Genomic DNA, 14,740 nt, shown 5'->3' with positions numbered 1-14,740 from the left:
TGTCCATAAACAGAAAGAAAATGCATTCCTAGCAAGATGAATCATTTTATCTATAACCAAAAAAAAGGAGTCTGTAAGAAAAGTGGGACACAAAAGCAGAAATCTTTGTTTCCATCTCTTCCTTGTAAACTTTCTGCTGAAATTTATAGCTTTAGGGAGAAGAATTATTTCATACCTTACCAAAAATACCTGTTTGACTGGCATTTATTATCTACAGTGCTTGTAAGGCCTCCTACACATGGTGTATGTTTGCCCTCCTGCTTGGTAGCCTGCCAGCAGAAAGGGTTTTACCTCTGAATAAAGCAGCAATGCAAAGCCTCTGACACTGTGATTAGGCTCATCTGCAAACGTTTTCTTTTATATGTTACCAATAAATAAGATATTGCCTGTAGAGTCTTTTCCCCTCAAATGCAAAACAGATGATGGATGGCTGTGAAAATTAGGGCCACTGTAACCTCAGCCTCCCCTAGAGTTCTGGTTTGTTTTAAAGATTGTGTTGTTTCCCTCTATCTGAAGTATGTATGGGCAAGTGTTTGAGGTTTCGAAGCCAAATTTTCCAACACATTTTTCAGCTTGCAGACAGGAGTTTAGGCTTTAAAAAGGCATAAAGCAACAAAGAGGAAGGCTGAGGCTCAGTGCATGGTACTGCCCAGCAATGCGCACTACCCACAACGACTGGTCTCATTCACCTGGTGCAGCTGCGTCCTATGAAAATGTCCTTTAACTGATGGCAAGTACAACAGGAGTTCAACAAGTGTCGATGTAGTGGACGTACCTATGGAGGTGGGTTCATTAAAAATCCAAATGGCCTTCAGTGAGATCTTGGGCCTGTTTTACTGTAATCCTTTACCCTAACCACCTGACTGAGGCTTGTGCATACTTCTAGTGCACATCAAATTAAATGAAAATGCAGAAATTAAATGGAACTATTCAGAAGGAAAATTCCTAATGCATTGAAGAACAAAGGTCTTCAAATGAGAATGTTACATACAGTACTTACCATTTAAAACTTTATTATTTGCCAGTGCTTACCACATAGTGGCATCTGAGATGCTATTCTGATAAGCTGTTCTGAACAGATGGGTTAACTTTGGTTTCTTAGAAAATGCATGGGTTTTAATTGCATTAACATTACCTGGATTAATGGACATGGTAGGATGTGGGTGAATGCGAATTTGTACTTAAGTATTTTCCATTTCAAGAAGCTGTTTGCTGCTGTTTATAGTATCACCAGATGAATGCAGGGGCCTCAGCTGGGTGGGTGTTTCAAACCAGTGTTGTTTCTGAAGCGCCAAAAGCAGTGGTTTGTGCAGCCATGGTGAGGCAGCTTCTCCCTGCCCCATCCGAAAGCGTCTTCTCATTTTGAAGTTTCAGACATGCTTTGCAATAGCGCAAGCTTTCAAAACGTAGTGGGGGATTAGGCTGGTGTTAGCCCAGTGAAAATCCTTTTCACACTGACTGAAGCACGCACTTTAGGAGATATGTAAATATATGATCCAAGGAAGTTTGTTAGCATCTGACAACAAATATCCTTGATGATCTCCTATGCAGATAGACAAGCTAGCTACGTATTTTACCATGTAGCTTTGCACTCCAGTTTTGCCTTCCTGGCAGTTTGCCTCTCTTCCTTTATGTGTTATTTGGCTCAATTCTTGCTTCAACTACAGAAGCCCCCTTTTATTTTTCTATTAAACATAGGGTATTAAAAAATACATAGAAATATACAAATTCATCTGGGGACCTGGGCTTATCTCTGCCAGCCCACACCGCTGGCCAGCCCAGCTTGCCCGGCCTGTGTGGGGATGTTGCAGCTCTCTAGCCCTTCCTTTCTGGTGGAGCCAGGGTCACAGCAGGGACCAAAAACATCCTGAGACAAGAGGAAGGAGGAAAAGGATGTGGTCCAGATCCAAGTTCTTGGAACTGAAGATCTTCCAGGCCTCCTTGGCAGAGGTGCTGGCTGGGGATGGCAGGCAGCCTCCTGCCCTGCCCTGGCGCTGAGCCACGAGGCTTACCACCACACACATCAGCAAAGGAGAGCAGGAAAAGAAAGGCACTGGCATGTACATTGTGCCAGTCATGCAGACAGCTGGCTGGTGCTTCATCTGTGGCATCTTCCCTGCTCTTTCTAGCTGGGAGCACAGAGCAGCCTGGGAAAGGGACAGCAGCTGAAATAGCTGTGCATGGTAGCAGCCATTCCTTTCTGGCACTAGCTTCCACTTAAAATTAAAATGAACCCATACAAACTCTCCACAAACAAACAGAGAGAAAGCCTAAATGGAAATCATCCATGCTAGGTTGACAGCAGCATTACAGCTGACGACTGATTAGAGAGGTAGCTCACCGAAGCCCAGTTGTAAGTGTTTAATTGCTCCTGGCCAACCCCAGCCCCCTGGGCAGGAGGCAGCTGGCTGCCTGCAGTCCTTATTCCCTGGAGGAGAAGGGGAAAAAACTTTGCTGGCTCTGTGGGCTTCTTGTCTTTGGCACAATTTGGAAACAAATCACTCATCATTTTTATTGCTATAAATGTTACACACTTCTTTTTTTTCTCCTTTACGTGAGGCAACCTTTAAATAGCTGCATGAGTAAGACCACACCATCTCTCTTAAATGACTTTAATTCTAGCTTCATAAGGTTATTTCTTTTGTGGGAAGCTAGCAGGTTTTTCAGCCCCATCTACTCCTACCTTCCTTGTGGAAGAGCCTATTGCTGCCTCCCTTCTGCATCCCCTGAGACATTTCTTCATTCTAAGACCATGGCCTTCATGGCCACACTTGATTTCTGAGTGAGCAGTGAGGTCTCTAAGACCCCCGGGCACCTTGCTGTGCCTCACTGCAGCAGCAGTGCTGCTCCCTGGGGAGGAAGCCCCCTCCTGCACCCTCTATACCCGGTCTGCAGCACTGGGGCGGCTCCCTGCTGCCATCCCAAGCAGCCTTTTGCTTCCTAGTAAAGACATGTAGAGCTAAAAAAGATGCAAAGGACTACTTTCAGCCAGATTTTCTACAGCTATCAAACCTCACTTTTGAAGGGAGATCCAGTGGAGAGGAGAGAGAAAGGACTGGCCATCATCAGCTCTTGAAAAACAAACTTCACAAGTTACCACTGCTGTGAACAAGTTGCTGTACCAAGAACAACAGGTTTATGCTATCTAGCTGAGAATTGTTTTTTAATATGTATAAAATATATGTCATATAAATGTAGTATTTCTTTTATATGTAAATTATATGCAGATTTGTACCTATGTGAGTTTTATGGTCAAAGTGCTGCAGGGTGGTTTCAGACAGCAGGCACCCCACAATGCTGGAGGCATCCCCTTTGCCTGCCTGTCTCTTGGCAGCAGGACATGGTGTGAACATCCAGGCAGGGTGGAGGGCAGGGCAGGAGCTCTGGGGCACACGGGATCTGGTATCCAGCCCATCGCCTGCGGGTGGAAGCGCACCTCTCCAGGTAAGGCAGTGAGGTGCTCTATGGTCACCGCTGGAGCGACCTGGGACACCCATCCCCCCAGGCTGCATGCTGCTTTCCTTTCCTGCTCTCACACCAGCAGCTTCCCTTTTCATTCTTCTTCCACTTTATGGGAAGGGACTTTTTTGTTCCTGGTTCCTTTTGCTTGAAACAGGAATATCTGTGTGTCTGCCCTATTTGGAAATTCTTGACAAAAGAGGATTCTTTTCTTTTCAAACCCCCTTCTTTTTTTTCTCTGTTTCTGCCACCCGACTGTGGGCTCGGGAGCTGTGCCTTTCCTTAAACCGGCCAGTTAAACTGGGCAATTCAGAGGAGAATGTGCATGACAGTGACCTGGGACCTTGTGACTCTCATCCCTACTGCTGGTTTGCAGGTAGTCTGGGACAAAATAGCTTCAGTCCTCACTTCACCTGCTCATAAAATGGGTCATCCAGCCTATCCTCCTTCTTCGAAGTAGTCCCAGTTGGGCATGTAGCAAGATATGAAGGAAAGGAGAAAGAAAAGAAGGATTTAAAAAGGAACAGCCTGCCTCAAACCCCTTTTGAAATACATGAAGGTTCCCTGCATTCTCCAAATCAGGTTGCAGAGCACCTGTGGACGCCTACAGATTTCCAGGCTGGAAAGGAGCAAGTGTCACTTTTGTCCAGTCACCACAGAGGACTGTGAGCGCCCTTGATGGCTGCACCCACAGCCACCCTCCTTCTGCAGCGCTCACAGCACCAGCCTGTTGCAGCCCCAGCCACAGGAGGAGCGGTGACTCTCATCCTTCCCCGTCCCGTGGGGTGAAGGTCCCACAGACATGCCAAATGCTGCTGGTCAGTACCAGCAATGCATAGGAGTCTGGGGAGACATGACGCTAGAGCACTGCCTGGCTGATCAGCACTAATGGGACAGCTTTTTATTTCCTTTTATAAAGCAATGGGGAAAGGCCACATGCATCTTTTTCTAGGTCAAGGGGGAGTTTATCCTTTCTCTTACATGATACAGTCACAGAATCCAAAGGTGATATATTGTTTTTTATTGCTTTTAGGCCAACTCTAATAATGAATAAGGTCCCTCCCAGCATTGTAGCAGCTAGTAGTTCAACCTTCAGGTAGACTTGTGTTTTGTACCTTCATTAAAAACTTAAGATGAACAAAACCCCTACTGAGTTGCATGTGTTACGCAAAATGGCATGTTCATTAAAAAGCAAATACTCAGGAGACCATTTAGTTTTCTGCCAGTCAGCCTAATGCATTTAATACAAGTGTCAGAGAAGATCTTCCATCATCTGTGATTATGGGTGAGACTGGCTTCTGGACAGTCTAAATAAACTGTGTGGTGAGCTGGTTATGCCAGGGACAGAGCCAAAGCCCCAGCATCACAGGCTAACTCATGACTCTTTTCCTTCTCAGAAAGCCTCTGCCTGAAAGTCAGGTTTTGCTGCACTGACTAATATTTATCATGACTTCCATTAGTAAGTGTGTTTGTCTGTATAGGTTTTTTAATCTCTAAATGCACGCAGCGATTTGGAGTTATTTAGGAAGGAGTTAATGTATAAATATTAGCTAGGAGATATTTAAATGTACAAGTTAAGTTACACTAGAGAAGAGCTATTTGAAAGTAGATGTCAATTATTTACATCTTCAGTAACTGGGCACCCAGAATAAGCGGCTTAGGACAGTGGGGAAGCGGGATGCATTTCTACTCAGAAAGAGCTTATATAAGCATAGCACATCTCTGTGGGCTTGATTACCTGCTGATCCTGATGAAATCTCATTTAAATGGATTTTAGTTCTATCAGTACAGCAGAGCCAGTACAGCAAGGAGGAACAAACGGGCTGCAACAGTCAAGCCCCATTCCTCTGTCCTTGGCATTTCTAATATGCCCATGAGGACAGCTGGTGAGCACCACACAGGGTAACTGATACATCCACACAGTTAGTGGCACATGAGAAAGGACAGTGGATGCAAGTCCCAAGTCTTCAATTTACCTTCATTGGCAAGCACTGCTTGATGCCTGTATGGTTTCCTGGCTTGAGGGGTGGTTGTTCTTATGGAGGATGCAGGGCCGTCTGTTCTGGATTGATTTGTAAGAAGCTCAGCACCATTCTTAATGCCGTTAGCATGTTTTCTTCAGGAGGTGACCTGGAGACCTGCCCAGAAAAGCTGTAATTCGGGCCCAGTTTTAAAACCAGAGCTCGCTGGATGATATCATGCTTAATGTTAAGTGTTTCCCTGGGTCAGCACCTGTGTTGCTGACAGGAATGCACTCCCGAGGTGCACATCTGGATCCAAACACTGTTCCTTCCTCTACGCCAGGGTCACCCTGCTGAATTCAGTAGTTCCCCTAACTTCAGATTTCTGCACTGAGAGTAAATGTCGGTGCTTAATCCGCCCGCTGCTTTGGGCTATGCTGTGCTTGAAAGATGAGCTAACACCTCAGGACTTTGTTGTGTGATTTTTTCAGTGCTTGTTACCTGCAGGACAGAAACAGTCCAGGAACCTTTCCCAGGAACAGATCCAAGACACACCACCACGCACGCTTCAGCTGGCCACTGTCCCAGGCTCTGCTTGAGGCACAAGAGACCATCTGCTGCAACAAGGTGGTAAAATTGGGGTGGGAAGGCAGCACCAGGGATCAGTACATTGAATGTGTGCTTCTCCAAGACACAGTCCAGTTAACTCAGGAAGATTCTCTGGCTGAGGTTGCCTAAGATAGCCAGTGCCACCTCTGTCATCTATGAATGATTCTCTGCTTAAACTAAATGCTATTATTTCTGAAATACCGGCTTGCTTCTCCAAACCAGGAAAAGGGAGTCCTAAGATCCAGTTTCTATCCCCAGGCCCATTTAGATCTTATATCCAATGATGGTCTATTGCAAAGCAACTTCTTGTAAGATATCTTGCAGGAAATTATGCGTGCCCTCACCACTAGCTATGCTGAGGCTTGGGCCCCATTGACCTGGCTCTGTTGCCTTATATGCACTGCCATAGTGCTTCTGCAGTTGGGCCAACATGCTTTTGTAGTCAGACATAACAATGGGCAGAAGCCCAGGCTGCAGCTGGGAGGATGAAGGACTTGTAAGCAGCGTTGAGCAGGGCCATGTACTGCCTACCTAAGGACTTCAGCATATTGAGGCCTTGAGAATAGTCAGGGGTGGGTGAAAGGGTTTTATACATCAGTATTTCTGCAGTCTTTTAAATGCATAGCAAATGCACCTAGTACTGTGTCACTATTATAAACTATGCGAGTAGTACAACTAATGAAACAGGCGTGCAGCCAGGTAAATTCAGACTTGTTCGAATAAACAGCTAAGCTGATCCAGTTAGGAACTTTGCACTTTTGGGAGACACACTGCTTGCTTATAGGGCAAAGTGCTTCTCTCAGATGGGCAGATTATTAGGCTTTAACTGAAAGGAAGGTCTCGACATGTGTCTGACCTCCCCGTAACACACAAGTCCAGATCTCCGATTAGCATTGCAGGGTGTTTGTTTCTGCTTTACTCCCACCAGTTTATGTTGTGTGGTGTAGGGTCCATACAGATGAGAAAATACACTGAGAAAGGTACACGGACTGTCTGAAACCTGAAATTTGGCTCTGAGAATTTTCAGACATTTTTTGTTTCTTATTCTGAAATCATGATGCTACAGATGAAACGACTTGGTTTCGATCAAAATTTTTTCTTTTATGTTTAGAGAAGGCATTTGGTTATCAAAGTGAATAGTGTCCTTCAGACTGTGTGTTGCTGTGGTACAGGCTTACTCTGTTCTTGTGATACCATCAAAAGGTAAATTGGCCAGCAATACCATACACAACACCAATAAAGGGGAAAAAAAAAGAAAGAGGGTCAGCAGAAACACACGCTCTCGCACACACAAGTCCTTGAACTTCCACAAAGAGATATCACGTTACATTTTGCAGTGTTTCCTAGGAAACCATTTTAGTGTAAAAGGAACTCTTTGTCTCCTGCTCTTTACAAAATTGTTTGAACCACCATATCTCATAAAAGGTTGCTTCACAGGCAATTTGTGCAGCGTTAAAAAAAGCTCAATCTGCAGTTTGCTTGCACCATCATAAGCAATACCTTCATCAGCAGCCTGAATACTTTAAATTGTGTTTGTTGAGAATTGGTAAGATTATGTCATCATTCCTAAAAGTCAGAGAAATAAAATCTTCTTGTTTTCTTTCTTTTTTCTCTTTTTTTAATCTCTCTCTCCCCTCCACCCCCCTGATACGGTTTACACAGCAAGGTAGTATTAAAAAAAAAAAAGGCAGAAATTGTTTTGTGAAGGTCTTATCAGTACCCTTTTATTAACACGTTGGCCGAAGCAAAGGTACATTTTGGGGTTTTTTCTGTTTGACCACAGGAGAGGCTGGAATAGGACTTTGGCAAGCATGGCTCTTACTCCTGATGTTTGCTATGGTGTGGCTGTGCCTGCGTGCTGGTGCATGCTACCTGCTAGCTCAAATCCAGCAGGTCAGAACAAAGGACTCATCAGCCCTAAGTTACTTGTATGCCCTTCATTCCTGCAGGCTGACCCCCCTGGCTGTGCAAGGCGCTTCCCCAAAGCAGGGCGGTTTCTTCGCCGATGATGGGGTGGCAGTTTTGGTGCATGGGGGACCGTCCTGGAAAGGCCTCCATGGGGCTGAATGCTAGGGCAGAGCTCGCAGGCCAGAGGAAGAGCTGGGTTTCCACAGAGCTCTTTGCCAGTTTCCTTTTGTTATTTATCATCTTCCTTTAAATCCAGCACTAGCCGCCTGCTATTTCATCTTAAGGAGGATGAATGTGAGGGCACGCAGTGCCTCTACTGCTGCCAGCAGGCTGGCCTGTGCTTCCCCTGCACTTTGCTTAAAGAGCTGACCTAATGAGTTTTGTTCCCTCCTGTAGTCCCTGTCATTTATAGTTGCTATAATTTCCTGTCATAGCTACTTTTTTCCTCCCCCACTTGCGATATTGTAGGATTCAGCTATATGGCTGATGTGCTCTGACTGCAGCCTGCTAGATTTGTCTTCGTCTTAATATATTATTTATGATGCTATTATTCCTTGCAGAGGACTTGCCAGCCACACTCTGCATACAGTTGCTGGTCTTCCAAATGCATCATGGCCAGCAAAGGAAAACACTGATCTAATTGAATTAACAGTGGTGCTGTTAGCCTCAATAGAGTTTGTCATGAAACACTGAGCAGATGTGACAATCATCTTGGTTAGTCATATTTTTGTACCTGCTCCTAGACACAGTAACTGTTAGCCAGATCAGTGGGGAGGATAATTCTCCTTTCCTGATCAGTAATTGTGCTTATCTAGACATGTGGCAATCGCTTTGGACTGGTGGGTGAAATAAGCCAAGGACTTGAGTAGCAGAAAGTTTATATTCTGATAATAAACTTGGCTAATTAAAACAAGATGCAGATGGTACTGCCACCTAGCAATTTTCACCTCACTTACTCTGACTCCAATTATAGCATTTCCCTACTGACTTACACTGTTTAAATTACAAAGTTAGGGGACAGATGACTATTTACCTGTTTCTATTCATACAAAGAAATCATCGTTCTCCTTGCACAAGGAATGTGATGATGGTCTTAGTACTTATTCTAAAAAGAAATGTAACTCTGCTCTTTAAAAAAGGGGGAAAAAATCATAAAAAAACTACTTAAGAGACTCATTAGCAAACACATGCATCAGAAGGAAGCATATGAGTATTACACACACAATGTGCTTCTCTAACACTTGTTCGTTGGAGCAGGTGCCATACTTCTGGGAAATTAACTTTAATTGGATAAATATAAAACTGGCCTTAACTAAGCCAATCCAACCCACTTTCTTAGCTTACTATTTTCTTTGGACACTCTGAAATGCTCAGTGTTGATCCCTTGGGTGGCTTAAGCTTCTTCCCAGAGTAAAACATGTTTACAAGGAGACGTGAGGCAATCAGCCACCAACACTGGGTTAGGTTTGCTTGAACCTGATGCAGTGCAGTGGTCTAGACAAGACCAGCACTTGAGGTCCTCCACATTGCTTTAAACAATCTTTATAAGAAAGCTTTAAGGAGCAAGAATCCATGTCCAGCCCTGGGAGAGAGCACAGAGTATTCCTGCTAGTTCTGTGACAGAGGAATGATCGGGAATTGCATCCCAGAAATGACTCTGGCCATCAGCTGAACCACTGTGCTGTTTCTAGTGTCAATGCATTACTGTGCTGGCACTTTATTCTGGCACCCCCTTTCATGCAAAATCAGCACTCTGTATTGCCATCCTGCTGGCAGCAAAGTGCACTGAGTTGCCAACATTTTTTTCATGAGGAGCTTTCAGGTGCAAATATTTCCCGCTGTAGAAGTTACAATGCAGAAAATGTATAGAGGAAGAGGGGAGGAAGAGGGCGATGAACCAGGATTTATTTAGAGAGATCTATTGTTTTGAGTCATTCAGCTGGGTTCTGTTTTGTGTAAAAGTATATATGCAAATTAATGCTGATTGGAAAGGAACTTCATGCATCCTCGATGACATGCTAAATGAGGTCAACATTAATACGATGAATAAGGAGATGCTAATTTGAGTGAAGTGCTCAAAGCATCTCTGCTTTCTCCTGCGTATCTTCTTTGCCCTAGCCAGGTCCAGGGAATTTTTGCAGTGTGGCACCAGTGGCAGGGGTTGGATCGCACGGTTCAAATACACAGCTGGTAGCCCAGTGGTCTTCTCCCCTATCAAAAGCCACCATACTGGAGACTGAAGGATGCTGCCTCTTCTTGGGGGTTGCTATTGCTGCTCAGTGAAGGGACCTTCCATTGGCAGGGTGCTACTGTAGGTGCCTGCGCTGTACTTGGCTGGCCAAGACCCCACCAGGGCAAGCGGAATGTGATGCACTGTGTTTCCTTCAGTTCCTTTGCTAAACATTTCTGCACAGCAGTATGGTAAGAGGTCTTTGTCTGGGAATAAGTGTGTGACAGTGCAAAGGTGAATGTTCAGGGACCTGTTGCAAGGGGAACTGCTTTAAGGGGGCGAGGTTCACACCTTTCCTTGAGTGGCAGTTTTTAGCCACACAAGCAGAGCAGTTAGAGAACCCATAGGCTCATAACTCTGGGCATTCCTCTTCCCTCCCTCCCTCCCTCCTTCATGCAAGTACTTTAAATGGACCTTCCCTTCATTGGCAACAGATGAAGGAGCTCTGCAAAGGAGGCAGCCAGTGCCACTGCTAGAGGTGTTCTTGGGCCTTATCCTCCAGGCAGCAGCCTGCAATTGTTTATAGAGATGTATTAATATTAATGTTAAGATAGAGGTATATTAATCTTTGAATACCTTCCTTAGGTGCTGCTTATATGAAGCTTTTCAAACAAAGCTGGACAACTTCACAGGGGACCGTCTGCGGGACTGAAAACCATACACACCCCTAAGCACCCAGAGAGCTTTTGCTTTCCTGTTTGCTGTGACTCTGGGAGCACACCAGTCAAATGCAGCAACTGTGTGATCGTACAGTGCACCTGGTCCTGAGGCTGGGGGTCACTTAACATCACCTGGGGCAGGTTGCCAGGTCTTGGCCATGGCAGTCACCCTCCCTGTGTCCACACTGTACAACAGCATGCCAGTGTGCACGGCTCAAGAGCAGCCTGCCACCGAGAAAAAACACACAGAGATGTGTATGTAGGCAAGGCACTGAAAAATGTTTGCAATGCTCTGCTCTTGCATGTCACTGCTACACCAAGGCCACCACCTTTGGAGCCCTGGTGTCCTTCAGGGCAGAGAGGGGAGATGGAGCTTTACAGAGTCCTCCTGCGTTCCACCAAGGAGAGTGTGCCTAGGCTTTGTGACTTTTCTTTTTAAATCCATCATGTTCTGCTCCTTGAGGAAAGCCTTCACCACTTTCTGTGGACCCAGTGTCAGGACTATCCTTGGTGCAAGGCGGGGGACTGGCATGTGTCAGCAAGGGTGTAGGTCCAGAACAGGGTGTCCTGAAGGGCAGGAAAGCCTGAATATGACCTGAGCAAGGGTAAATTACCGAATGGGATTCCTCATCTCTACAGGATCATAAGAAACTTCTGTCACAAAGCAAAACCCACTAAGCCCAGTAACTAATGTTACCATGCATTCACGTGTACTGTAAAATGGCTGTGCATCAGTGATCCCCATTTACACAAAATCAATGTGGGAGAACGCATTTTAATGGCTCCCAGGACTAGAGATGTTATATGCTCTTTGGTTATTTATCTGTTTACTAACATTTTCTTGTAGCATTATTCTCTGGCAACATCCTCTAAATCAGGTCTATGAAGCTCAATAGATTTATGCCTGCTAAAAGAAAACACAGGCTTCTCCATTATTAATATGTAAAGCCTGGAGATGAAGTCACATCTGTATGATGATCTATTCTGGTGGACCATGCATGCTTAAATCCCAGCCTTGATCTTCTAAACTATCAAGTCTGCCATAAATATTTGATGATGAACAAGCTCATAAAAAGAAAATGCAGAATATGAATAGAGGGAGAGCAAATGTGTGATTCAATTTTTAATTACCATCACCTTACTCTAAAGTCAAATTCATCTTCTTTAAGAGACAGAAAGTAACAAATTTCTTTCTCCCTATAACCTGATCTAAATGATCAGCATCGCATTTGTTTGTAATGTTTAAGGAAAAGGATAAATCATTGTAGAAACAAAAGAACCAGAACACAAGAAATAAGGTAGAACAGTCTGGTTTTATTACCATATGTAATCAAGAGCTTTTATTTCCCCTTTTCTCTTCCTCCTCCTTTTCTTTCTTTCTTGCCTTTTTTTTTCTTTTTTTTTTTTTTCCTTTTTTTTATTTTTTTACAACATACATTAAGTTGTGAATCAGATGTTAGGGGGATGTGGAAATGAAGGGAAACTGGTGACATCACAATACTTTACAACTTTACAACAAATGAGAGTCTGAATTTGTTGCATCTACCAGTGTATAGCAAGGGTGGAAAGCAAAGGCACACATAGGTTCATGAACCCCTCGAAACAGAGGGTATAAGGGAACTGGGGGAGGGAAAAGACAAAAGCAGAAGATCCACCAAGTACAAAATACACATTTCCAGGTCAACCCAGTAACTGGTGTGGTGTACATTGTGAAGGCAGATCGCTGCACAAGCTGTTGCCATGATTATTCATCTCTATGTTCTGGGGGAACACTTTGTTGGGTAATATCAAGGGCACCTGCGTGTTTGGTGCTCCAGTGGTTTGGAGCTTGGTAAAAAGGTTGTGAGTTGGTTCTTTTTAAAAAATGACCTTGCTACCTATTGTTTTCAAAGGGTTTTCTGTTTGTTTTTATTAAAACAACAACATTGTTTTGGATACTGATTTATCTACTCCAGTCTGCATAGTTCACTAGGGGTGAACAAAACTGTTTCATAAAAGAAGCCATGATGAAATGAAAGAACATGCAAGCACCCTTGTTACACACTTTGGTCTAGACCATCCAGACTTTATATATACCATCTATAAGCTAATGGACTTAAAATCTGTCTTTTCAATCATCCAGAAACAAAACCAAAGCCCTGAAAAACAAATGGAAGTATAAAATCTTAAAAAACAAACTGAAACAGAAACAACCACCTTACTCAAACATACTGTTCAGTAGATATATATATATATAAAAAGCTTAGAAGCGATCCCCATCATTTTTTCTACAGTATGTTGACACAGTTATTGTAACAGATTAAAAACACATCTACGTTTTTGCATAAACCAAAAGACTGGAAAGGAACTTGCACACTGGCGTGCACACACACACGCACACACCTGTGTGCACGCACACTCCCACACTAGCTACATGCACAGTCACACAAAAGAAACAAAGGAAAAAAAAAAACCAAAGCCATTTTTCCCCAAAGAAGTATATGCAGCATCCTTCTGGAGCAGCAGGTAGCCACAGCAGGAGCCTGCCTGTCTGTCCTCGCTCCTTGAACCCTGCGTGCTGCAGGATGCGCGGCCAGGCTTTCTGCAGGGCTGGCCCCTCCCCCCGGCTCTCGCGGACGAAGGGGAACACACTGACCGGGGAACACACCAGCCCTGTGGACAAGGGTGTCGGTAACTTCCCTGCTGCCCAGTGAGAATGACCGCCACGCTGACAGGCAGTAAAGGGGGAGCAGGAGGTGGAGGAAGGCGGAACTCCCAGCATGGTGCCTTGGGAGCGTCACTGCGTGTAGGTGGTTTTGAGAGAGGACTTGGCACAGCTATAAAGTCAAGTTGAAATGGAGGATATGGTGCTAGCCTAATTTCTTGAGGGACATGGGGTTATGACAATAACCACCACGTTCTTCTTTCTATGTCTTTACTCCAGTTCTTTAAAGGGCTTGGAGGAGGAAGGATCAATAAATATTTGCATTACTCAAAGGGGAAAAAGAAAAAGGTTTTTACATACTACAGCTCACAAATATACACAACTGAGGGTGTAAGGCACAAATTTACATGTGGAAGAAAACAGGCTATTCACAGATATATTTCCCACGAAAAACCCGTGTGATAAGACCATAATTTATGCATGGTAACAGCCGGCATATTAACTAGTTCACACTGTTTGAGGATTTTGTTTGCCGTCTCACATGCAAGGTGAAATGAGATGGCACATCACAAGCTGGTGCCTTCACAGAAAGTATTAGCTACTGACAAAGCCATGTTGATAGCAATGGCGCACACATGTGCAGCTTTTAAAGAGTTTCTCTTGCAGTTGCTTTAGAAGTTATGAACTCGCGGTATTTGTTTGTTGCTGTCTTAGGTCAGAGGCCCAGCCAGCTAATTAGCTGAGAGAATTAAATAGATATCCCCTTTTTTTTTTTTTTTTTTTTTTTTCCAGCTAATCAGGCAGTCCAGGCACAAAGTTCAGAATTCCAGCTCCAACTTATCTAACTCAGTGAATTTATTGGAAAAATAAAAGAGTTTTAATTACTCCAGTTAATGGGTTTCACGTTAAATAGGTATAGCTTTCAAGGTACTTCTCTGAAGAGCTGCTCTCAGGATGATATACAGAAGTCATTTCTTTAGGAAAAAAGAAAGTTGAACAATAAATAAGAGGAGTTACTTGCGTTAACAGTCACGTGTTATTCGTTAAAAGAGAAGGGTAGCAGAAATCTATGACATAGTTTGCCCAACACGGCATTTAACTGCTGTAACCAAGTGGCTGTAACACTGATGGGCATCATTTCACAGTACCTGCACATAGTAAACTTCTGCCATTGTTAAGTCAGAGTTAGCTTTATCAATGGATTTTTTTTATTTTTTAATTTATTTTTTGTATTTTTTAAATTTGTTTTTGTAATTATTTGTTTTGCTTT

Source organism: Nestor notabilis, unplaced genomic scaffold (genome assembly GCF_000696875.1).
Source record: "Nestor notabilis isolate BGI_N333 unplaced genomic scaffold, ASM69687v1 scaffold3045, whole genome shotgun sequence".
NCBI lineage: Eukaryota > Metazoa > Chordata > Aves > Psittaciformes > Psittacidae > Nestor > Nestor notabilis.
Note: the sequence above shows the minus strand (reverse complement) of the source record.